The following is a 24,142-nucleotide window of genomic DNA, read 5'->3' on the forward strand; positions in this document are numbered from 1 at the left end:
TTTTATTTTTTTTCACCACCTCCTTCTTTCTCTATTTCTGGATTAGGTCTTATAGCTTTTCTGGTCAACTATTCTTTCTTTTTCCACGCCCCTGTCATTTCCTTCTTTGTATTTCCACTTTGTTGTTTTCTTGCAGCTGGTGTTTCTGGTTTTTTGTTTTTGGGGTGTGTGTGTGTGTGTGTGTGTGTGTGTGTGTGTGCATGCGTGTTAGCTATTTTTGTTTTCTATTTCTTTGGGGGGGTTTTTTTGGTTGTTGTTCATTTGTCCATTTGTTTTCCTTTCCAGGGCTACTTGAATGAACAAATCAAAGCACACCAGGTAGAGGGTCCAAAACATCACTACAAGTAGGGAGATAAAGTTACCAAAGTCACAACAACAGAGAGTAAATAACACTTTCCTGAAGGACCAGGCCCTGGACAGTGTATGACAAATCTTTAATATAGTAGTGCTTGCAGGTACAGGGTACATAACAAACTTTTAAAACACATAAGGTACAGAAAACTAGCCAAAATGATGAATCGGAAGAATTATCCTCAAAAGAAATTCCAGAAAGAAATGACAGCTAAAGAATTGGTCAAAACAGATATAAACAATATAACTGAACAATAATTTAAAATAACAGTCATAAGATTAATTGCTGGATTTAAAGAAAGCAAAGAAGACAGCAAAGATCTATTGTTGCAGAGATCAAGGATCTGAAAAATAGTAGTGATTAAATTAAAAATGCTCTAAATGATATACAAAATAACATGGAGGTAGTCACAGCAAGGATTGAAGAGGCAGAGTGGAGAATAGGTGAAATAGAAGATAAAATTATAGAAAAAGAGGAAGATGAGAAAGAGAGATTTAAAAAATTTCGGGATGACAAGGGAAGAATTGCAGAACTAAATGATTCAATGAAATGGAACAATATTCTTATCATAGGAGTTCCAGAAGAAGAAGAGAGATAGAAAGGGGCTGAAGGTGTACTTGAGCAAATCATAGCTGATAACTCCCCCAATATATGGGAAGGAAACAAACATTGAAATCCAGGAGCCACAGGGAACTCCCTTCAGATGTAACTTGAATCAATCTTCTGCACAAAGTATCATAGTGAAACTGGCAAAATTCAAAGAGAAAGAGAAAAATCTGAAAGCAGCTAGGGCTAAATGAGCCTTAACATACAAGGGAAGACACATAAGGGTAGTAGCAAACCTATCTGCTGAACCTTGGCAGGCCAGAAAAGAAAAGCAGGAAATCTTCAATGAGATGAACAGGAAAAATATACAGCCAAGAATCCTTTATCCAGCAAGTCTGTCATTCAGAATAGAAAGAAAGATAAAAGTTTTCCCAAACAAAAACTGAAGGAATAAACCAGCCCTACAAGAAATACTAAGGGGGATTCTGTGAGTGAAATGTTGCAAAGACCACAAACACAAGAGAGGTCACTATAAGCATAAAACCTACAGACAATGCAATGACTCTAAACCTATACTTTTCAATAATAACATTAATGCTGCAATCAAAAGACATAAGGTATTAGAATGGATAAAAACAAAACCCATCTATTTACTGTCCACAAGAGACCCATCATGCTACTGGAAGTCAAAATAAAGCTGAAGTACCCATACTTATTTCAGACAAACTAGATTCTAAACTAAAGGCTATAACAAGAGATGAAGAAGGATATTATATCATAATTATGGGGTCTACCCATCAAGAAGAGCTAACAATTATAAATATCTATGCATCAAATTTGGAAGCACCCAAATATATAAAACAATTAATCACAAACATAAGCAATCTTATTGGTAAGAATGTGGTTAATTGCAGGGGACTTTAATACTCCATTTACAACAATGGACAGATCATCTATACAGAAAGAAATAAAGCTTATACAGAAAAGCTTTATTTCTTTCTTCATTGAAACAATGACCCTGAATGATACACTGGATTAGATGGACTTGACAGATATATTTAGAATTTTTTATCCTAAAGCAGTAGAATGTACATTCTTCTCAAGTGCACATGAAACATTCTCCAATATAGATCATGTACTGGGTCACAAAACAGCCCTCAATAAATATAAAATAACTGAGATCATACCATACACGCTTTCAGATCATAATGCTATGCTATGAAACTTGAAATCGACCATGGGAAAAAGTTTGGAAAACCTCCAAATATGGAGGTTAAAGAACATCCTACTAAAGAACAAACAGGTCAACTAGGCAATTAAAGAATAAATTACAATATATATGGAAACAAATGAAAATGAAAACATAATCCAAACCCTTTGGAATACAACAAAGACATTCCTAAGAGGAAAATACATGGCAATCCAGGCCTATCTTAAGAAGCAAGAAAAATCCCAAATACAAAATCTAATAGCACACCTAAAGGAACTAGAAGCAGAACAGCAACGAAATCCCAAACCCAGCAGAAGAAGAGAAATAATAAAGATCAGGGAAGAAATAAACAATAAAGAATTTTTAAAAAGATAGTAGAGCTGATCAATAAAACTAAGAGTTGGTTTTTTGAAAAAATAAACAAAATTAATTAACCTCTAGCCGGGTTTCTTAAAAAGAAAAGAAATATGAACCAAATAGATAAAATCATGAATGAAAAAGTATTTATTACAACAAATCCCTCAGAAATACAAGCAATTACCAGAGAATACTATGAAAAATTATGCCAAAAAACTGCACAACCTGGAAGAAATATATAAATTCTGAAACACCCACACACTACCAAAATTCAAGTGGGAAGAGATAAAAACTCTGAAGAGATCCATAACCAGTGAAGAAATTGAATCAGTCACAGACCAGATGGCTTCCAAAAAGAAGAGTCATGGGCCAGATGGTTTCCCTGGAAAATTCTACCAGACACTTAAAGCAGAGGTAATACCTATCCTTCTCAAGCTGTTCCAGAAAAATGGAAGTGGAAGTAAAACTTCTGTACTTATTCTATGAAACCAATATTATTTTAATTCCCAAACCGGATAGAGACCCCACCAAAAAGAACTACAGACTGATATCCCTGATGAACATGGATGCAAAAAGTTCTCAATAAGATACTAGCAAATCGATTTCAACTACAAATAAAAAGATTTTTTCATCATGATCAAGTGGGATTCATTCCTGGGTTACAGGGCTGGTTCAGTATTTGCAAATCAATCAATGTAATACATCACATTAATAAAAGAAATGAATCTGTCAATAGATGCAGAAAAAGCATTTGACAAAATACAGCATCCTTTCTTAATAAAAACTCTCAAGAAATTTGGGATAGAAAGAACATACTTAAACGTGACAAAAGTCATATATGAAAAGCCCACAGGTAATATCATTCTCATTGGGGAAAAACTGAGAGCTTTCTCCCTAAGATCAGGAACACAACACGGATGTCCACTCTCACCACTGTTGTTTAACGTATTGTTGGAAGTCCTAGCATCAGCAATCAGACAACAAAAGGAAATAAAAGGCATCAGAATTGGCAAAGATAAAGTCAAACTTACACTTTTCGCTGACATGATATTCTGCATAGAAAACCCCAAAAGACTTTACCAAAAGACTGCTAGAAATTATAGCATAAACTTAGCAAAGTCACAGGGTAGAAAATCAATGTACAGAAATCAGTTGCATTTTTATACATCAATAATGTAGCAACAGCAAGAGAAATAAAGCAACTGATCCTATTCACAATTGCACCAAAACCCATCAAATACCTAGGAAAAAATCTAACCAAAGATGTAAAATATCTGTATGCTGAAAATTATAGAAAGCTTATGAAGGAAATTGAAGAAGACACAAAGAAATGGAAAAGTATTCTATGCTTATGGGTCAGAAGAATAAATATTGTTAACACATCTGTACTACCCAAAGCAATCAACACATTCAATGCGATCTCAATCCAAATTGCACCAGCATTCTTCTCAAAGCTAGAACTAACAATCCTACAATTTCTATGGAACCACAAAAAATCCCGAATAGCCAAAGTAATACTTAAGTAGAAAACCAAAACAGGGAGTATCATAATCCCAGACTTTAGTCTTTACTACAAAACTGTCATCATCAAGACATTGATATTGCCACAAAAACAGAAACATAGACCAATGGAATAGAACAGAGAACTCAGAATTGGACCCACAAATGCATGGTCAATTAATCTCTGACAAAGCAGGAAAGAGTATCCAATGGAAAAAAGACTGTCTCTTTAGCAGATGGTGCTGGGAGACCTGGACAGCAACATGCAGAAGAATGAAACTAGACCACTCTCTTACACCATACATAAATATCAATTCAAAATGGATGAAAGACCTAAATGTGAGACAGGAAACCATCAAAACCTTAGAAGAGAAAGCGGGCAACAACAGCCACAGCAATTTCTTACTTGATACATCTTTTGTAATTACTTCCCTGAATTCAAAATTTGAAAAGTCTTAGAGAATAAAGTCACGGGAGACACCCAGCTACTAGAAAGAGTGCTTCAATTAATAACTCAAAATATCTTTTGGTACATTTTCCAAAATATGAAAGGAAGTAACATGGATTTTTAAAAAACCAAAAGTAAGGAAGATTCAAGAGACTTCATGTCTTAGCTTTAACATGTAAAAGCTATGAAAGTTCTCTGTCTCATTTAATAACAAGAAAAAAGTTGAGCAAACTGAATATCAGCAACTTCTCTTGGATCCATAAGAAAAGAAACCATGGGGCACACTGTCACCCTGAAATTTGAAGATAAGAGCATCTCAAAGTCAAAGCATCCCAAAGCAAAGCTGAGATCTGTTTTCTGCAGCAGAAGACAATGGAGCTATAAACTGGTAGGGCTACTTGAATTATTTTTAAAAATTGTTGGAGATTGTGTGGACTAGTGGGAGTAAAAAACTTGGGTAGCTGTAGTTTTAGCTGAGCCTCCACATTTACCCCACCATTTGCCTATAATGTTCTATAAGAAGCCAGGAAATATTCCCTCTTCGTTCTGAAAGTGGGTGAGAAAGAGTAATCCTTGTGAAATGCTCCAGAGACTTCTCCATAACAAAGGTTTACCCTCTAAAGGAAAGGACATTAGTAGAGCTTTATTCCATTTGAGGAAAGGGAATTCTTTCTATTTTCAGCCCCATCCAGTCATCCTGTCTCACCTAAAACAAATTCAAAACCAAACCAAACCAAAACCAAAGCCAAAACCAAACCAAAATAAATAAATAAATAAATAAAACAAAACAAAAACAGGACTTCAGCTTCTGTGAAGATGGAGTAGACATATTTTTCCCTATTCTTCTTGCTAAATACACCTAAAAATTATGGAAATTGCAAATAAAACAAAGGAAATAAAATTAAAAGTAGAGGAAAGAACTCTGCTTAGCTAGGAAACTCAAAACCTACGAAATGCCATGGAGGTGAGTTCTTGAGTTTGCTTTATTCCTCATATAACCAAGACTTAGACATGAAGAAACAAGTAATCTGGAAATGCTAAAAGGAATAACAACAAAAGCTACAACAAAGACAGGCTCTTCTAGACAGAGAAGCACAAAAGGAACAACAGACCATGGCAGGAAACTGTTAGATTATACCCCTCTATTCCAAAAACACAATAAAAACAAAGAAGCAAACAATGAACATCTAATCCCAACCCTACCCACACCATCAAAAGCCAAGTAGAGAGTTTAGACTTCCAGCCTCATTGAGTTGTGATGAGGTGTTCCAATATCCTTAGGGCCTTAGTAGTATCAGAAAAGGCCAAATAGTCAGCCATGAAATTCTTCTCCAACTGGTGGTAACACAGGCTTCTACCTTGTGGTATTTATGGAGAGACTAAACTTCTAACTAACTCTTTTAGTTACAAGGAGTAACAAGGCATTCCTTACACCCCCTGATATATTGGTATATGGAGAGGAAAATAGGAGAATCAAGACATTTACCGTTGCACAGCAGGATTGAAGCTGACCCCTCCATTGTCTCAGTGGGGACCATATGGGAAGGTAGAACTCTTCACCAGTACCTAAAAGGCAATGTAGGAAAGGTCCCCTGCCTCTGGTATCATGTTATCTAACTGGTGAACCTGAATGTCTACCTCCACCTGGAAATAATGAAGTGATGCTTCCCTCTACTCCTGAAAAACTAGTGTCAGAAAAATCAAATTAAAACAGGAATTTTAAGTAAAATATAGAATTTCATAAGACAAATGTCCAGTCTTCAATATGAAATCACTCATCATACAAAAATTGGGAAAATGTCAAACTGAGCAAAAAAGGAGATAAATACTACCGTGAGCAATTGCAAACACATTTTAAAGAAATGAATAATTAAGAAGTCTCGTTGAAAAATAAGATATAAGAAGAAACAAAGCGAAATTTTAGTACTGCAAAATACAATTACTTAAGAGCTCAGTGAATGGAGTGGCAGAATGGAGGGGATAGAAGAATCAATGAACTAGAAGAGACAAAACTGTTATCCAATGTGAACAATGGAACAAAACTAAATTTTGCTAAAAAAAAATTAGAAACTGAAGGATCTGTAAGACTTTCAGAAAATATCTAAAATGCATACTTTTGAGGCTCCAAAACAGAGAGGAGAAATAGGGTCAATAAATGTACTTAAAATAAAATACTTTAAAAAATGATGTATGAGAACTTCCCAAATTTGGCTAGAGACATAAACGTACAGATCAAAGAAGTTGAGTAGGCACCAAACAGGGTAAACCCCAAGAAACTCAAGCATATAATAATTAAACTTTTTAACATTAAAAACATAGGGGAAATCTTGAAAATAGAAAGAAAGAAATTCCATCTTACCTATATGGAAAAAAAAGCATTTTGAGTGATGGCAAAGGTTTTTTTTTTTATCAGATACTATGGAGCATAGAAGGAAGTAGCATAATATTTTCCAAGTGCTAAAGAAAAGACTAGTTATCCAGGAATTCAATATCCATAATCTAGGAATGAAGAGAAAACAAAGGCATTCTCAGATGAAGAAACACTATGATAATTTGTCACTAGAAGACCTACCCAAAATGGAATGGTGGAAGGAAGTCCTCTAAAATATAACAAACCAAACAACCTTGGAATATCAGAGAGGAAGTAAGAACACAATAAGCAAAACTATGGGTAAATAATGAGATTTCTGGCTCCTACTTCATCTATACGTGATTTGTCAGTTCTTTTTTTTTCTTTTAAATTTTTTTTTCTGTTTTTTATTTACTTTTGAGAGACAGAGGGAGACAGCATGAGCAGGGGAGGGTCAGAGAGAGAGAGGGAGACACAGAATCTGAAACAGGCTCCAGGCTCTGAGCTAGTGGTCAGCACAGAGCCCGATGCAGGGCTCAAACCCATGAACCATGAGATCATGACCTGAGCTGAAGCCAGACGCTTAACCCACTAAGCCACCCAGCCATAGGCAACTACTTGACATGCTTCATGAGGCAAAGCTTACCCCTTGTAAACTAGGCATGGTGCACCAACAATGCACTTCAAAATTAAAGGCAAAAAAAATCTCCAAACACTTGCAAACTCAAAAGCATATTGCTAAATAGTAACTTTGTCAAATAGGAAACTTCATGAAAAATATGAATGAAAATAAAACTAAAATAAAAAAAGAATAAAATGGTAAAAACAGTCTATTTGATTTCAAGACTTATTGTATATCTATAGTAATCAAGACTGTGTCAATATTGATATGCCTAACTAATTTTTGATTAAGTTTTTAAAAGCAACTCAATAAAGGAAAGGGTCTTTTCAACAAATGATGCTAGACTCGTAGATATCCTAGGCAAAAAGATACTTTGTCTTATACTTTACACAAAAATTAACTCAAATTGGATCACAGATTTGAATGTAAGTCTCTAAAATAAATTAAAAGTAGGGGCTCCTGGGTGGCTCCGTTGATTCAGCATCTGACTTCAGCTTAGTTCATCATGCAACTCATGAGTCTGAGCCCTTGCAATGGGTTCTCTTCTGACAGCTCAGAGACTGGAGCCCGCTTCAGATTCTGTGTTTCTCTCTTTCTCTGCTCTTCTCTTGCTTATGCTCTGTCTCTCAAAAACAAATAAAAAACATTAAAATTTTTTAAATTAAATAACTTAAATAATAAATGAGTAAATAATGAATGAATGAATAATAAATAAATTAAAAACTTTTGAATATTTGGGAAAAATATAGGATAAATTATCTTGGACTAGGCATCTAGTGTTGACATAAAAAACATGTTCCATTAAAGGGAAAATTGATAAATTAAACTTCATAAAAGTATAACTTTTGCCCTATGACACTAATGTAAAGACAAGCTTTGGAAAGAGAGTTGGGGAGAGAGAGGGGCACAAAATCTGAGAGACTATTGAATACTGAAAACGAACCGAGGGTTAAAGGAGGAGTGGGAGGGGGAAGGAAAGTGGTGGTAATGGAAGAGGGCACTTGTGGGGAAGAGCACTGGGTCTTATATGTGAATATTGAACCATCCCTGTAACACAAGAATGAATCCCACTTGATTATGATGAATAATTCTTCTTTACATTCTGTTGAATCCAAGTTGCTAGTATCCTGTGTATTTTTTTCATCTGTATTCACTAAGGATATTGGCCTGTACTCTTTTTTTGTTGGGTCTCTTTCCAGTTTGGGAATCAAAGTGATGCTTGCTTTGTAGAATGAGTTCGGAAGTTTTTCTTCTATTTCTATTTTTTTGGAATAGCTTGAGAAGGATGGGTTTCGCTCTGCTTTAAATGTCTTGTAGAATTCCCCTGGAAAGCCATCTAGCCCTGGGCTCTTATTCATTAGGAGATTTTTGATACATGATTTGATTTCCTCACTGGTTATGAGTATGTTCAGATTTTCTATCTCATCCCATTTGAATTTTGGTAGTGCATGTATGTTTAGAAATTTGTCCATTTCTTCTCGATTGTCCAGTTTATTGACATAATTTTTCATTGTAATCTCTGATGATTACTTGTATTTCTGAGGAATTGGTTGTCATAGATCAATTTTCATTCATGAGTTTGTCTATTTGGATGTTCTTTCTATCTGAGTAGCCTGCCTAGAGGTTTATCAATTTTGGTTTTGTTGTTTTTTGTTTTTTGTTTTTTGTTTTTTGTTTTTAAATCAACTCTTGGATTCATTGATCTGTTCAATTCTATATTGTTTATTTCTGCCCTGATCTTTCTAATTTCACTTCTTCTGCTGGGCTTGGGGTGCTCTTGCTACTCTCCTTTTAATTCCTTTAGGTGCTCTGTTATATTTTGAATTTGTGCTTTTTTATTTGTTGAAATAGGCCTGGATTGCAGTATACTTTCCTCTTAGGAGTGCCTTTGCTGTGTTCCAGGGAGTTGGGATCATGTTATTTTCATTTTCATTTGTTTCCACATATATTTTTTAAATATCTTCTCTAATGGCATGATTGTCCCAATCATTCTTTAGTAGGGTAGTTTTTAACCTCCACATTTTTGGAGGTTTTCCAGACTTTTTCCCATGGTTGACTTCAAGTTTCATAGCATTGTGATCTAAAAGTGTGCATGGTATAATCCCAATTTGTTTATATTTATGAAGGGCTGCTTTACGCCCCAGTATGTGATCTATATTGGAAAAGGTGCCATGTGCACTCAAGAAGAAGGTGAGTTTCCTAGCTTCAGAAAGCAGCATTCTAAATATACCTATCAAATCACTTGTTCCAATGTGTCATTCAGGACCATTGTTTATTTAGTGATTTTCTTGATGGTTGATCTATCTATTGCTGTAAGTGGAGTATTAAAATCCTCTGAAATTAGCACATTCTTACAAATAAGATTGTTTCTGTTTGTGATTGTTTTTTTGTATTTGGATGCTACTGAATTCAGCACATAGATATTTATAATTGTTAGCTCTTCCTGTTGGAAAGACCCTGTAATTATTATATAATGCCCTTCTTCATCTCTTGTTACTACCTTTACTTTAAAGTCCGCTTTGCCTGATATAAGTATGGCTACTCTGGCTTTCTTTTGACATCTAGCCACATGATAGATACTTCTCCATCCCTTTATTTTCAATCTGAAGGTGACTTCAGGTCTAAAATTAGTTTCTAGTAGACAGAAAATAGATTGATTTTGGTTTTTTATCCATTCTGATACCCTGTGTCATTTGATTAGAGCACTCAGTCCATTTAAATTCAGTGTTATTATTGAAAAATTTGGGTTTAGATTCATTGTGTTCTCTGTAGAGTTCATGTTTGTAGTGTTGTCTCTGGTACCCTATATTCCTTGCAACTTTCCCTCATTAAGTCCCTCTTAGCATTCCTTGTAGGGCTGGTTTACTGGTAATGATTTCTCTCAATTTTTGTTTATTTGGGAATATCTTTATCTCTCCTATTCTGAATGACATGCTCACTGGATAAAGGATTCTTGGCCGCATATTTTTTCTGTTCATCACATTGAAGATTTCCTGCCATTCCTTTCTGGCCAGCCAAGTTTCAGTAGATATGTCTGTAAATACTCTTATAGGTTTCCCATTTTATGTTAGGGACCTTTTCTCCCTAGCTGCTCTCATAATTCTCTCTTTATCTTTATCTTTTGCCAGTTTCACTATGATATGTCATGCCAAAGGTCGATTCAAGTTATGTCTTAGGAGGGTTCTCTGTGCCTCTTGGATTTCAATGGTTATTTCATTCCCCAGATTGGGGAAGTTCTTGGTCATAATTTGATCAAGCACCCCTTCAGGACCTTTTTCTCCTTTTTCTTCTTCAGGAATTCCTATGATACGAATATTGTTCCATTTGACTGCATCACTCAGTTTTCAAATTCTCCTTTCATGCTCCTAGATCAATTTCTCTCTCTTTTTGTAGGCTTCCTCTTTTGCTATAACTATGTGTTCTAATTCACCTATTCTCCTCTCTCCCTCTTCAATCCATGTAGTGGCCACCTCCGTTTTATTATGCACCTCATTTTTAGCCTTTTGTAATTCATTTTATTTTAAAGGTCCCTAGTCTTTGTATCAATAGCTTCTCTGATAATTTTTTCAAGTCCAGCAATTAATTTTATGGCAATTGTTTTAAATTCTTGTTCACTTATGTTGCTTATATCTGTTTTGAGAAGTTCTGTGGCTGTGACTTCCTTCTGGAATTTCTTTAGAGAAGAGTTCTTCCGTTTTGTCATTTTGACTAGCTTTCTGTCTCTTATCAGTTTTAATAGCTTGTTATGCACTCTGCACTTGTAAGTATTGCTCTATTAAAGCAGGCTCATTGAATGTCCAGAGCTCTCATTTTAGGAAGTGTTCTTTTAATGGTCTCTCTTGGTTTTTTTTGTGGTGCCCTTGATTATTTTATTTCTCTACTCAATGATATTTGGGACTCTCTACCATGTGTACTTTGGCTTGTTTCTTGAGGTAGCCCTGAAATGGAAAACAGACAAATACACAAGGAACAAAAGCATGGAAATGCACAGACAAATCAAACAAGCAAATCGAAAGGAGAAAGCAAAGAAAAAACAAAAGAAGAAGAGGAGAGGAAAGAAAAGGAAAAGAAAGGAAAGGAAAGGAATGGAAAGGAAAGGAAAGGAAAGGAAAGGAAAGGAAAGGAAAGGAAAGGGAAAAAAATCTTTAAAAGGGGGGGCAGAAACTACAAAAGACAATGGACAGTATAAAAGTGCATAACCAGCCAAGGGGAGATATATCTGAATGGCAAGAAAAAGAAAGAGGCAGCTCTCATGTGAGAATGGGCATGGCTTGGTGTAGGTAGGTCTTGGGGACTGCTCTCTGAGGCCCCCCGCCTTGGCGGTTGTTGGGAGAAGAATGGAGGTGCCCCAAGCCCTGTTCCAACCAAGCATTGCAAGCTTCTTTTTTGAGTCTGATCTCTCTGTTCTGTGGGAGAGCCAAGTTGTATTTTTCAAGCCCCGCCTCATTTCCAAATCCTAGTCAATGCACTTTAATGCTACCGCTAGAGATGAGATGTACTCCCGCTGGCAACCAGCTTCCTAGCTGGGATCGAGTAGGGAGAGGGAGTTGATTCTCCTGGCACTCTCTGGAATCCGTGCTGCTGCAGCCGAACCCAACGAAGAATTCGCCAGCTAGATGGAATGGATTTCCCACCCTGTGTCCAGTGGTTATAAATGGGATGACAATATCTCTCTTTATTCCTGGCCGAGTTTTTTTTTTTTAAATCTCTTCTCTTGAGACAGTTTTATGAGCATTTTCAGTCTCTCTTTCTCTTCCCCTGTCTCCCCAAAGCTCTGTGTGCTCTCCCTGTGCTGGGCTGGGGCTCCCTCCCCCCTGCACCTCCAGGGACTGGCATGTTTTTTATTTCCCCAGTTGGTACTCACTCAGGCATCTTTGAAGTTGTTTTCTTTCTGAAGTCTGTGTGTTTTCCTCCCACTCTTGTGGATCAGAGTATTGTTGCATCAGTCCTTCTCAGTTTGATAGATGTGGGTGAGTGAAAATTACAAAGCTTCCTACTTCTCCGCCATCTTGCCCTTCCTTTATTACTTATTTATCTTGAAGTCTGTCTTTTGACTAACTTCTTTTAATTCCTCCTACCTCCAATATCCACGTCTGATAATCACAGAAATGATCTCTTTTTCTAAGAGTTTGTGGGTTTCTTTGATTATATTTGTTTGTTTTTAGATTCCACATATAAAATGAGATAATACAGTATTTGTCTTTTCTCTGTCTCTCTTATTTCACTTAGCGTAATACATCTAAGATTCACTCATAGTCACAAATGACAGTCACTAATTTTTTATGGCTAGATAAGATCCCATTCTTTATACATACTACAAATTCTTTATTTATTCATCCATCAATAAACAAATAGTTTGTCCATTTGCCAAAAACCAAAATAGGTTTTTCCATATTTTGGCTATTGTAAATAATGCTGCTATAAACATGGGTGTGCAGATATCATCTCAAGATAGTGGTTCCTTTTCCTTTGGATATATTCCCAAAATATTCCTGGATCAGATGTTACTTGTACTTTTTTTTGAGGGTCCTCCATATTGTTTTCCATAGTGGCTTTACCAATTAACAATCCCACTAACAATGCAGACAGGTTCCCTTTCCTTGTCATTGAGTCAGCATTGTTGCCTCTTAATTTTTTGATATCGCAATTCTAACAGGTGTGAGAACATATCTCATTGCAGTTTGAATTTGCATTTCCCTAATGGCTAGTAATGTTGAACATTTTTCTTATACTTATCAACCTTTTGTATATATTTTCTTGAGAAATGTCTATTTAGATCAGTTACTTTTAAATTGGGTTATTTGGAATTTTTTTTCTAATAAGTTTATGAGTTCTTTATATATTTTGGATATTAACCCTTATCAGATATGGGGTTTGCAATATATTTTTTCTAATTTTTTAGATTTTTTCACTTTCTTGATTCTTCCATTTTCTATACAGAAAGTTTTATTTTTTTGTTTTTTAATATTTATTAATTTTTAAGAGAGGAAGGGCAGAAAGAGGAGAGAGAGAATCCCAATCAATCTCTGCACCGTCAGCACAAAGCGCTATGTGGGACTTTGTCGACCTCAGTGGATTGAGGACCCAGGTTGGCTAACGAACTGAGAAAAAGAGATGACAGTATAGGGAGGCACAGGGTACCTGTGCCCAACGGCCAGAACTTTATTATGCATCTTCATATATACCTTTACAGAAATATGAATCAACAATGATTAATGACAAGAGCTTAGTGAAGTATGGCAACAATGTACATCTGGTATAGCTGCAGTATTTAAACACCTTGGAAGAGTGGTTTCAGCAGAAAAACAAGGTAAAACAGGAATATTTCTGGCAGGATGAATCACAAAGAGAGGCTGAACCCACTGTGCTATTTACTGCTGGCTTTCCTTAGGCAAAACGTCCTTATCTGTGTACTAAAGAACAGGGCACATTCCAAGGGCATTTCACTCATGTCCTCTCTGGTTATTTTTAACCCTGTGATCCCGAGTTTTCTCAGTGATCTTGGAGCCTGAACGAATATGCGCCTATGGTCATTGTGGGGCTCTGTTTCCTACAGGGCTTTATGTAAGGAACCTGAGCTGAAATCAAGAGTTGGACGCTTAACTGACTGAGCCACCTAGGCATCCCCAGAAGCTTTCTAATTTGATAGTTCCACTTGATTATTTTTGTTATGTTGTTTGTGCTTTAGGTGTCATCCAAAAAATCATGACTAAAGCACATGTCAGTTAGTGCCTATGTTTTCTTCTAGATGTTTCACATTTTGAGGTCTTACATTTAAGTCTTTAATCCATTTTGAATTAATTTTCATGAATGGAGTAAAATATGGGCCTATTTTCATTTATTTACATGTAAATATCCAAAACCATACTTTCAGGGATCATTGCTATAGTTTGTTATACGTAAATATCCAATTATCCCAGCACCATTTATTAAAGAGACTATTTTTCTTCCATTGAATTTTCTTGGATCCCTTCTTAAGTGTTAGTTGATCATATATACTTCGATTCTTTGGGACTTTCAATTCTATCTCATTAATCTTATTTGTTTGCTTTTATACCAGTATCATATAGTTTTGATGACTCTGCCTTTATAGTATAGCTTCAAATCAGAAAGTGTAATTTTTCCTGTTTTCTTTTTCTTTGTCAAGATTTTAACTATTTAAAGTCTTTTGTGGTTCCACATAAATTTTAGGAGTGTTTTTCTACCTCTTTAATTTTTCCCATTGGAATCTTGATAGGGATTTCATTGAATCTCTACATGCGTTTGATAGTATTGACATTTTAACAATATTAATTCTTCTAGTAAAAACAGGATAACTTTCTATTTATATGTATTTTCTTTGATTTCTGTCATCAGTGTGTTTTGAATATTCCATAAAGTGGAATGTTATTCTTAACACTTTATTGTTTTTGATGCTATTTTAAATGGAATAAATTTCTTTATTTCTCTTTCAAAAAGTTTCTTTTTAATGTATAGAAACACTACTATTTTTGTATATTAATTTTGAGTTGTGAATTTTACCAAATTTATGGATTATATCTAAAAGGTTTTTGGTTGAGTCTTCTGGATTTCTGTATATAAAATTATTTCATCTGTAAATAAGTACAATGTTACTTCATTTTCAATTTTATTATTATTATTATTATTATTATTATTATTATTTTAGAGAAATATATAATTAGAGAAATATATAATTAGAGAATTATATTTAGAGAAAGAGAGTGCACATACAATAGGAAGATGAGAGAGAGAATCTTAAGCCGATTCCACACTCAGCATGATGTCCAATGCGGGTCTCAATTCCATGATCCTGGGATCACAACCTGAGTCAAAATCAAGTCAGTCACTCAACCAACTGAGCCACCCAGTGCCTCAACACATGTAAAACCCCTTCCTCTCCAATTCTAATATTTTAAAATTATTTTTCTTGCTTGATTTCTTTAGCTAGGACTTTTAGTACTATGTGAAAATTCTTTTCTTGTTCTTGATCTTAGAGGAAATGCTTTCAATCTTTTCCATTGAGACTTATATTAACTGTGGGTTTGTCTCATATGGCCTTTATTATGTTTTGGCCATGAATAGATTTTGAATACTGTCAAAAGCTTTTTTACATTTATTGAGAAAATAATGATTCTTCTCTTTCATTCTGTTAATGTGATGTATCACCTTGATTTGCATACATTGAACCATCCCTGCATCCTTGGGATAAATCCCACATGATCATAGTGAATGATCCTTTCATGATTGCTGTCATGCCAAATTTGTTTGCCAACATTTTATTGAGAATTTTTGCATATATATTCAGCAGAGATGTTGGCCTATAGTTTGTTTTTGTTTGTTTGTTTTTTATTTGTTTGTTTTTCCTATAGTAGTATTCTCTTTGAATACAAGGATAATGCTAGCCTGGTAAAATAAGACTAAGAGAGTTTCTTACCCTTCAATTTTTTTTAGAAGTTTGAAAGATTGTTGTTAATTTTTCCTTAAGGGTTTGGTTAAATCCAACAGTGAAGCCATCTAGTTCCATGTTTATCATCATTGGAATATTTTTCTTAACTCATTCAGACTCCTTACTAATAATCAGCCTATTCAGAATTTCTATTTCTTCCTGATTCCATCTTGGTAACTTGTAGGTTTCCAAGAATTTTTCCATTTCTTCTCAGTTGTATAATTTGTCAGTGTACATTTGTTCATAAGTAGCCTCTTAATGATCCTTCAAATTTCTGTGGTATTAGTTGTAATGTGTCTTTTTTGTTTATAGCTTTGTCGATTTGGGTCTTTTTTTCCCATCTTGGTTGATCTCCATAAGGGTTTGCCAATTTTGTTTATCTTTTCATAGAACCACTCCTATATTAGTTAATGTTTTCCTTTGTCTTTCTGTTCTTTATTTCATTTATTTTTGTTCTAATTTTTATGATTTGTTTCTTCTTTTAACTTTGGACTTAGTTTGTTTCTCTTTTTGTAGTTCCTTAATGCATAGAGTTAAGATTGTTTATTTAGGATCTGTTTTTGTTTCTTAAGGTAGACTTTTATTCTTATAAACATTCTTCTTAAAATTTTTTACTTCATTTCATAAGTTCTGATAATATTGTTTCAATTTTTTAAAGAAATTAAAATTTTTTCCTTTAATTTTTTCTTTGATTTATTGTTTATTCAGGAGGATATTGCTTAATTTCATGTATCTGTATTTTTTTTAATTTCCTCTTAATGATTTCTAATTTCACGTAATTTGAGCAGAGAACATATTTGGGATGATTTTAACTTTCTGAATTTACCAATTTGTGGCATAACATATGATATATCCTAGAAAATGTTCCACTTGAGCTTGAAAAAAATTGAATTCTGCTCTCATTGAACAGACTGTTCTACGAATGTTAAAGCACCTGGGTGGCACATCAGTTGGGCGTCCGACTCTTGATTTTGGGTCAGGTCATGATCTCACAATTTGTCAGATTGAGCCCTACATCAGACTCTGTGTTGACAGTGTGGAGCCTGGTTGGGATTCTCTTTCTCTCCTTCTCTCTCTTCTCCTACCTCATTCTCTCTCTCTCTCTCTCTCTCTCTCTCTCTCTCTCTCTCTCTCTCTCTCTTTCTCTCTCTCTCTGAAAATAAATAAATAAATAAACAATCAAACCTTTTTTTTTTTTAAAGGATGCTCTGCATATGCCTACAGGTCCATTTGGTCTACACTGTTGTTTAAATTTGTTTTCTATTGATTATCTGAAAGGTCTATCCTTTGCTGAGAGTTCTCCTTTCAGCTGTTAGTTTTTGTTCTATATATTTAGGTGCTCCAATGTTGGTTGCAAAAATATTTACAAGTGTTATATTTTCTTGACATTTTGTCTCTTTCATTATTTCATTATGACCTTCTTTGTTCCTCTTTTTTTTCCCATTTTTAGTTTAAAGCCTATTTTGTCTGATACAGGTTTAACTATCCCTTTTTTTTTTTGGTGTGTTTTTGTTGTTGTTGTTGTTGTTACCATTTGTTTGAAAAATATCCTTTTCAATTCTTTTATTCTCATTCTACATGTGTCTTTAAGGCTATGTCAATCTCTTGTAGACAGCATAGTATCAGATCTATTAAGCTATTCTTTGTCTTTCAATAGCAAAGTTAACCCATTTATATTGAAAGTTATTATTAATAATGTCCTACTCTTTCCTCTTGTTAATTGTTTCTTAGTTGTTTTGTAGATCCATTGTTCCTTGTTTCTTTTCTTCCTGGGTTTTTATGTATGTTTTGATGTCTTTAGTACCAGTATGCTTTGACTCCTTTATCATTTTTTTGTAATTACTATAGGATTTTTCTTTTTGTTCACCATGAAGTTTACATAAAGTTTCTTAAACTTATAGCATCCTATTTTTTATTGATGAAAACTTCAATAGAATTTGTAAACTTTACATCCTTACTCTTCAAGACATTTTAGGCTATTGCTTTTACAATTTAAATATGCTTTTTTGTATTGTGTAACTTAATAGATTATTGTAGTTATAGCTGTTTTTAATTTTTTTACTTTTGAACTAGAATTATCAGTGAATTACACACCTTATTATGATATTATAGAATTTAAACATGTCTATATATTTACCATCATCACCTCTATGTTTTTATGTTATTTAGTGTTCTTTTATTTCAACTCAAAAAACTCTCTTTAGCATTCTTATAAGGCAGGCCTGGTGACAATAAACTCCTTTCGATTTTTTTTTTTTTTGATATGGGAAAGATTTATCCTTTCTTTTGTTTCTCAAAGACAGCTTCACTAAATGTAGAACTCTTGGGTGATAGTTATTTTCTTTGAATGTTTTGATTATGTCATTATATTTTTTCTTGATCTGAAGTTTCTGTTGAGAAATCCAACAATAGTCTACAGCAGTTCCATTATATGTAATGTCTCTCTTTTCTCTTGTTTCTTTTCAAATTATTTTTGGATTATCTATTTATTTATTTTACATTTACAGTTCTTAATTAAGCACATAAAACCCTATTTGATGTTTCTCCAGAACTTTTTGTGAAATTCAGATCACAGTGTATCATTTACAAATACCTTGTCTTTTTTTTTTTATCGTCTACAACTTTTGTACAGTTCTTGAAAATACCATTGTCATCCCAATCTATTTTACTTTGGAAGTTGGCCTGAGACTGGGATGACCCAAAGAGATTAAGGAGAGGGTTTCTATTCAAAGTGTTCTCCATATGTATTCTTCCTTCTTCAGATTTCTGTTCTTGTTCCTCCCTAGACTGTTTTTCACTCTTTTTTTTCTATAATGTTTTCTAGCTCTGTAAGTTCTGCTGCAGAATCATCATTATCACTTTTCTCTTTTAAATCTTCATCTTCATATTCTTCATCAGTTAGAGGATCATCTGCATCAAGGTTGGTAGCAAGAATACAGTCTAACCAAGACTTCTTTGATACTGAAGAAGAGGTGGTACGTTCTCATGTTAGACAATCACTATTTTTTTTTTTTGCTTGTAGCAGCTCACTCTCTCCTTTCCAACTCTTTCCTGAAGTCATGGTTCCAAACTTCTTCAGGGTCATTCTGAATAGTTTGTTTATATTTTATCCTTGTATGAAAAATCAGATCTCTACATGAATATTATCTTGGAAGTTGGCTCAAATCACCTCATTTTCCTCTCCCACTTCTCACAAGTTAAAAAGTTGGTCTACCTGTTGTTGACATATTGTATGATTCCAGAAATCTCCATGTCTTTCTTAACTTTTGGCAATTTAATTATAATGTGTCGGGATGTATCCCTGTTCAAGTTCAACCTATTTGAGTTCTTTTGGGCCTCCTCAATTTGGATGACCATGTCACTCCCCATGATTTGAGAAGTTTCAGCTCTTATTACTTAAAATATACTTTCTTTTCCTTTCTCTTTCTCTTCTCTTTTTGAAATTCCTATAATGTGAATATTGCTTCTTTACATTGTGTCTCATAATTCCCATAGGCTTTTTTCACTCTTTAATATTTTCTTCTTTTTGTTCTTCTGATTGGGTAATTTCCAATGTCCTATTCTCCAGAGCACTGACTCTATCTTCTGTATGAACAAGTCTACTTTTGAAATTCTGTTGAATTCTTCAGTTTAGTGATTGTATTTTTGAACTATGCAATTTCTCTGTTTGTTTATTTGCTTAATTATTGTTATTTCCTTCTTGAACTTCTCATTCTGTTCATACATTATTTTCTGTTTTCTTATAGTTCACTAAAATTTTTAAAGATGATTATTCTGAATTCTTCATCTGACTTTTCATAGATCTCCACTTTATGGTCAGTTATTAGAGCTTTTAAAATTTATTTTGGTGGCATAATATTCACTGTCTTTTTCATAATCCTTAATTCTTTGCATTGGTATCTTCTCATTTGAGTAATCAGACTCTTCTTCTACAGTTTACAGGCTTGCTTTGGCAGAGAGATTCTTTACCAGCCAGTTCAGTTTGGATCTCTGGTTGTGTCTGCAAGTAGTGTCCTTGCACATTTGAGTCCAGCTCTCATGGTATATATTTGAGTGAGGCACCTGTTTTAGCTCTAGGATAAGAAGGAGGACCGTACCACTAAGAAAAGTTGGATAAAACTGCTGTCTTGCTTTTCTACTAGTGAGGCTGTAGGATGGGCTCCATCTTGTCTAGAGTCTCTGATTACTAAATGGTTGGATTAGGTACTACATTCAGTAAAAGATGGGTCTATGAGATAGCTTCCTTGCCCCAGATAAACAGTAGGATGTGTCACAGGGCCTACATGATTCATTATTTGGGGATGCAAATCAGGCCAGAGTGTGGTATAGTCCACTGAAATTACTGATTTTTCTCTACAAATGGGGAAAGGCATGTGTTGTGTTCTCTCTCTGTTCAAGTCCCATTGTATACAAACTGGTTGTGCTACACAGCTTCCCATGTGCTCTAGGTAGGCTCCCTGATTGGACAGGCTGTATTCAGTTAAGGCTGTATTCAGTTATAAGCCTGTCTACAGATTAGATTTTTGTCTGGGTACAGTGAGATAAGCAACTCTAATGCTGATAAAACTCTTTGCTGTCTGAATTCAGGCTGACTTACACTTCAAATATTCTAGTCAAACAAGACCTTTGGCATTGCTTTGTAAACTATCCACTCCACCTGCCCTTCTCTAAACTTGAACACTGCTTAACCACACAACTTTCAGTAGTTTTTGCCAGTCGTCTTATTACATGAGTCTGGAAGACACTTTTCACAAATGGTGAGGCTATGTCTCAGTTTCTTTGCCAAAATGGGAGGGGAAGAAAACCCTCTAGATCACTCTCAATTTCCAAAACAGATTCTCCACTTGGGAGTAGCCAGTAGCTACCCTCTTCATTGGTTATGAATTATTCTACCACAATGGTAGATTGCCTCCCTTTACATAGCATAAGAACCCACTATGTCTTGTACTGGCTTTCCTCTGGGTGAAATTAACTCTGCCTGCCATATCTTGGTGGAAATGCTACTGTTCAGCTTCCAGGAGTTGTTGTCAGCCTTTTTGGCTTATAAGGCCAGAAGACACTCTCACAGCAGGTAGGTTCTGTGATTCATCTTCTTGCCTAGGCATGGGCAAACTGGGTTCTGAGGACAGGAATACTCTTTACTTAAGAATCCAAATCAAGCAATAGTGTTGGAAGTCTTAGTCTCAGCAATCAGACAACTCAAAGAAATAAAAGGCATCCAAATCAGCAAGGAGGAAGTCAAACTTCCACTCTTCACTGATGAGATGATACTCTATGTAGAAAATTCAAAAGACTATAAAAAACTGCTAGAACTGATCCATAAATTCAACAGGGTCATAGGATATAAAATCTATGTACATAAATAAGTTGCATTTCTATACATCAATCATGAAGCAGCAGAAAGAGAAATCAAGGAATCAAACCCATTTACAATTGCACCAAAACCCATAAAATACCTAAGAATAAACCTAACCAAAGAGGTGAAAAAATATATACACTGAAAACTATAAGAAGCTTATGAAAGAAATTGAATAAAACACACAAAAAATGGCGTAAAAACATTCCATGCTCATGGATTGGAAGAACAAATTGTTAAAATGTCAATACTACACAAAGCAGTTTACATATTCCATGAAATACCTATCAAAAAAAAAAACCCAGCATTCTTCACAGAGCTGGAATAATCCTAAAATTTGTATGAAACCATAAAAGACCCTGAATAGCCAAAGCACTCATGAAAAAGAAAAACAAAGCTGGAAACATCACAATTCTGGGCTTTAAGCTGTATTACAAAACTATAATCATCAAGACAGTATGGTACTGACACTAAAACAGACACATAGACCAAAGGAACAGAATAGAGTACCCAGGAGTAGACCCACAAATGTTTGGCCATCTAATCTTTGACAAAGAAGGAAAGAATACCATAATGAAAAAGGAGTCTCCTCAACAAATAGTGTTGGAAAAACTGGACAGTGGCATGCAGAAGAATGAACCTGGACCATTTCCTTACACCATACACAAAGATAAACTCAAAATAGATGAAAGACATAAATGTAAGATAGGAAGCCATCAAAATCCTAGAGGTTAAAACAGGAAACAGCTTCTTTGATCTCAGGCATGGCAACTTCTTACTTGATGTGTCTCTGAAGGCAAGGGGAAAAAAGCAAAAATGAACTATTGGAACCTCATTAAGATAAAAAGCTTCTTCACAGAAAAGGAAATAGTCAAAAAAACTAAAAGGCAACTGACTGAATGGGAGAAAATATTTACAAATAAAATATCAAATAGCTAATATCCAAAATCTATAAAGAACTTATCAAACTCAACACCCAAAACAATAATCCAGTGAAGAAATGGGCAAAAGAATAGACATTTTTCCAAAAAGGGTATCCAGATGGCTAACAGACACATGAAGAGATGCTCAACATCACTTAGTATCAGGGAAATAGAAATCAAAACCATAATGAGATACCACCTCACACCCATCAGAATGGCTGAAATTAACAACTCAGGCAACAACAGATATTGGCAATGATATGGAGAAAGAAGAACTCTTTTGCCCTCCTGGTGGGAATGCAAACTGGTGTACCCACTCTGGGAAACAGTATGGAGGTTTCTCAAAAAATTAAAAACAGAACTACCCTACAACCAGCAATTGTACCACCAAGTATTTATCCAAAGGATATAGGAGTGCTGTTTCAAAGGGGCACATGCACCCCAGTGTTTAGAGCAGTGCTATTAACAATAGCCAAAGTATGGAAAGAGCCCAAATGCCCATCTACTGATGAATGGATATAGAAGATATACATGTATATATACACAATGGAATATTACTGAGTGTTGAGAAAGAGTGAATTTTTACCATTTGCAACAAGGTCAATGGAACTAGAGTGTATTATGCTAAGTAAAATAAGTCAGAGAAAGACAAATATCATATGGCTTCACTCATATATGGAACTTAAGATAAAAAATAGATGAATGTAATAGAAGGGAAGAAAAATAATAATATAAAAACAAGGAAGAGGACAAACCATAAGAGACTATTAAATACAGAAAACAAATTAAGGGTAACTGGAGGGGTTTTGGGTGGGGGGATAGGTTAAATGGGCAAGGGGCATTAAGTAGGCACTTGTTAGGATGAGCAGTGGGTGTTATATGTAAGTGATGAATCACTAAATTCTATTCCTGAAATCATTATTACACTATATGTTAACTAACGTGGATGTAAATTTAAAGAATTTTAAAAATGTTTTCAAAAGAATCCACTCTGGAAGATCTGCACTCTGCCAGGTTTCCTAGTCAGAATGAATAAAACCAGGTTTTGCAGATGAATAAAACCATTAGTTGGGATTACTGCAAGTATGAACTCGGGTTAACAAGATCCACATGGTAGTTGTTTCTATCCCACTCCCTCTTCTCTGTCACAGTCAAGTTCTTAGTGGTTTTGAGGTTTCTCTACAATCACTTTAGTGCTAGAGCAGAATAGGGGCTCCTACAAAGTGACCCCATTGCTAGAGCATCAGGGAAGGTTGTCTCCTCTTTATTTTCTTTTCCCACTGGAGAAACAAGATTGAGGAGAGACCTCTTGATATGGTGGTTCACTGTCCTGAAGAGAGGCATTGTGGTCAACGTGTAGCTGCTTCTGTTACCTTCTAAAGCACGCTGTGTTGGTCTCTGTATTGGGGGAGGGTGTCTCAGCCTCAACCGTATGTTCCACAATTTTCTAAGTGTTGATTTGTCTTGAATAGTTGTTAGTTGTTCCTCTTCTGAGGAAGAGAAGAGTCAGGAACCCTTTTCATTATATTGTTAATATCCATATAATACTCTTTGAATGACAAGTTTAATATTTTTAAAACTATATTTATACCTACTTATTATATTAAAAAGGTCAAGATTTCAAGAAAATAGTTTGGGAAACTTGCAACTAGGTAAGGTAAAAGAAAGCAAAAGGAAAAAATCTACACCACTACAGGAATTCTTATACAAGTCACTGTCTTAATACCTGAGCTCAACAATACTGAGATTTCATTTGTTATAAAATATTTATAATTACTTTATAATAGTTATTGTTAATTATTATTATTATTAATTTTTATTAAAATATTGAGTAATCTTCCTCTTCCCACTTGTCACTGTAACAACAAGGCTCCAGTGTAGCCATAGTGGATTATAGTTTGAAGAACAATAAGATGCAGACTGTTTCTTCATAAGAATCTTTAGGGTATCCTAAAGTCAAGAGGAGAGACAAAAACAAGGACACAAGAATTTGAAGACTCTGGTCCCAATAGTATCAGCAAATACTAAGCAC

General features: G+C 34.8%; 1 pseudogene; it reads right to left on the reverse strand.

The window, feature by feature from the left end:
* Positions 1–18,361: 18,361 nt before the first annotated feature.
* Positions 18,362–19,058, reverse strand: LOC115303525 (annotated as a pseudogene).
* Between the last annotated feature and the right edge of the window lie 5,084 nt (positions 19,059–24,142).

The sequence above is a fragment of the Suricata suricatta genome, chromosome 10, assembly GCF_006229205.1.
Source record: "Suricata suricatta isolate VVHF042 chromosome 10, meerkat_22Aug2017_6uvM2_HiC, whole genome shotgun sequence".
Lineage (NCBI taxonomy): Eukaryota > Metazoa > Chordata > Mammalia > Carnivora > Herpestidae > Suricata > Suricata suricatta.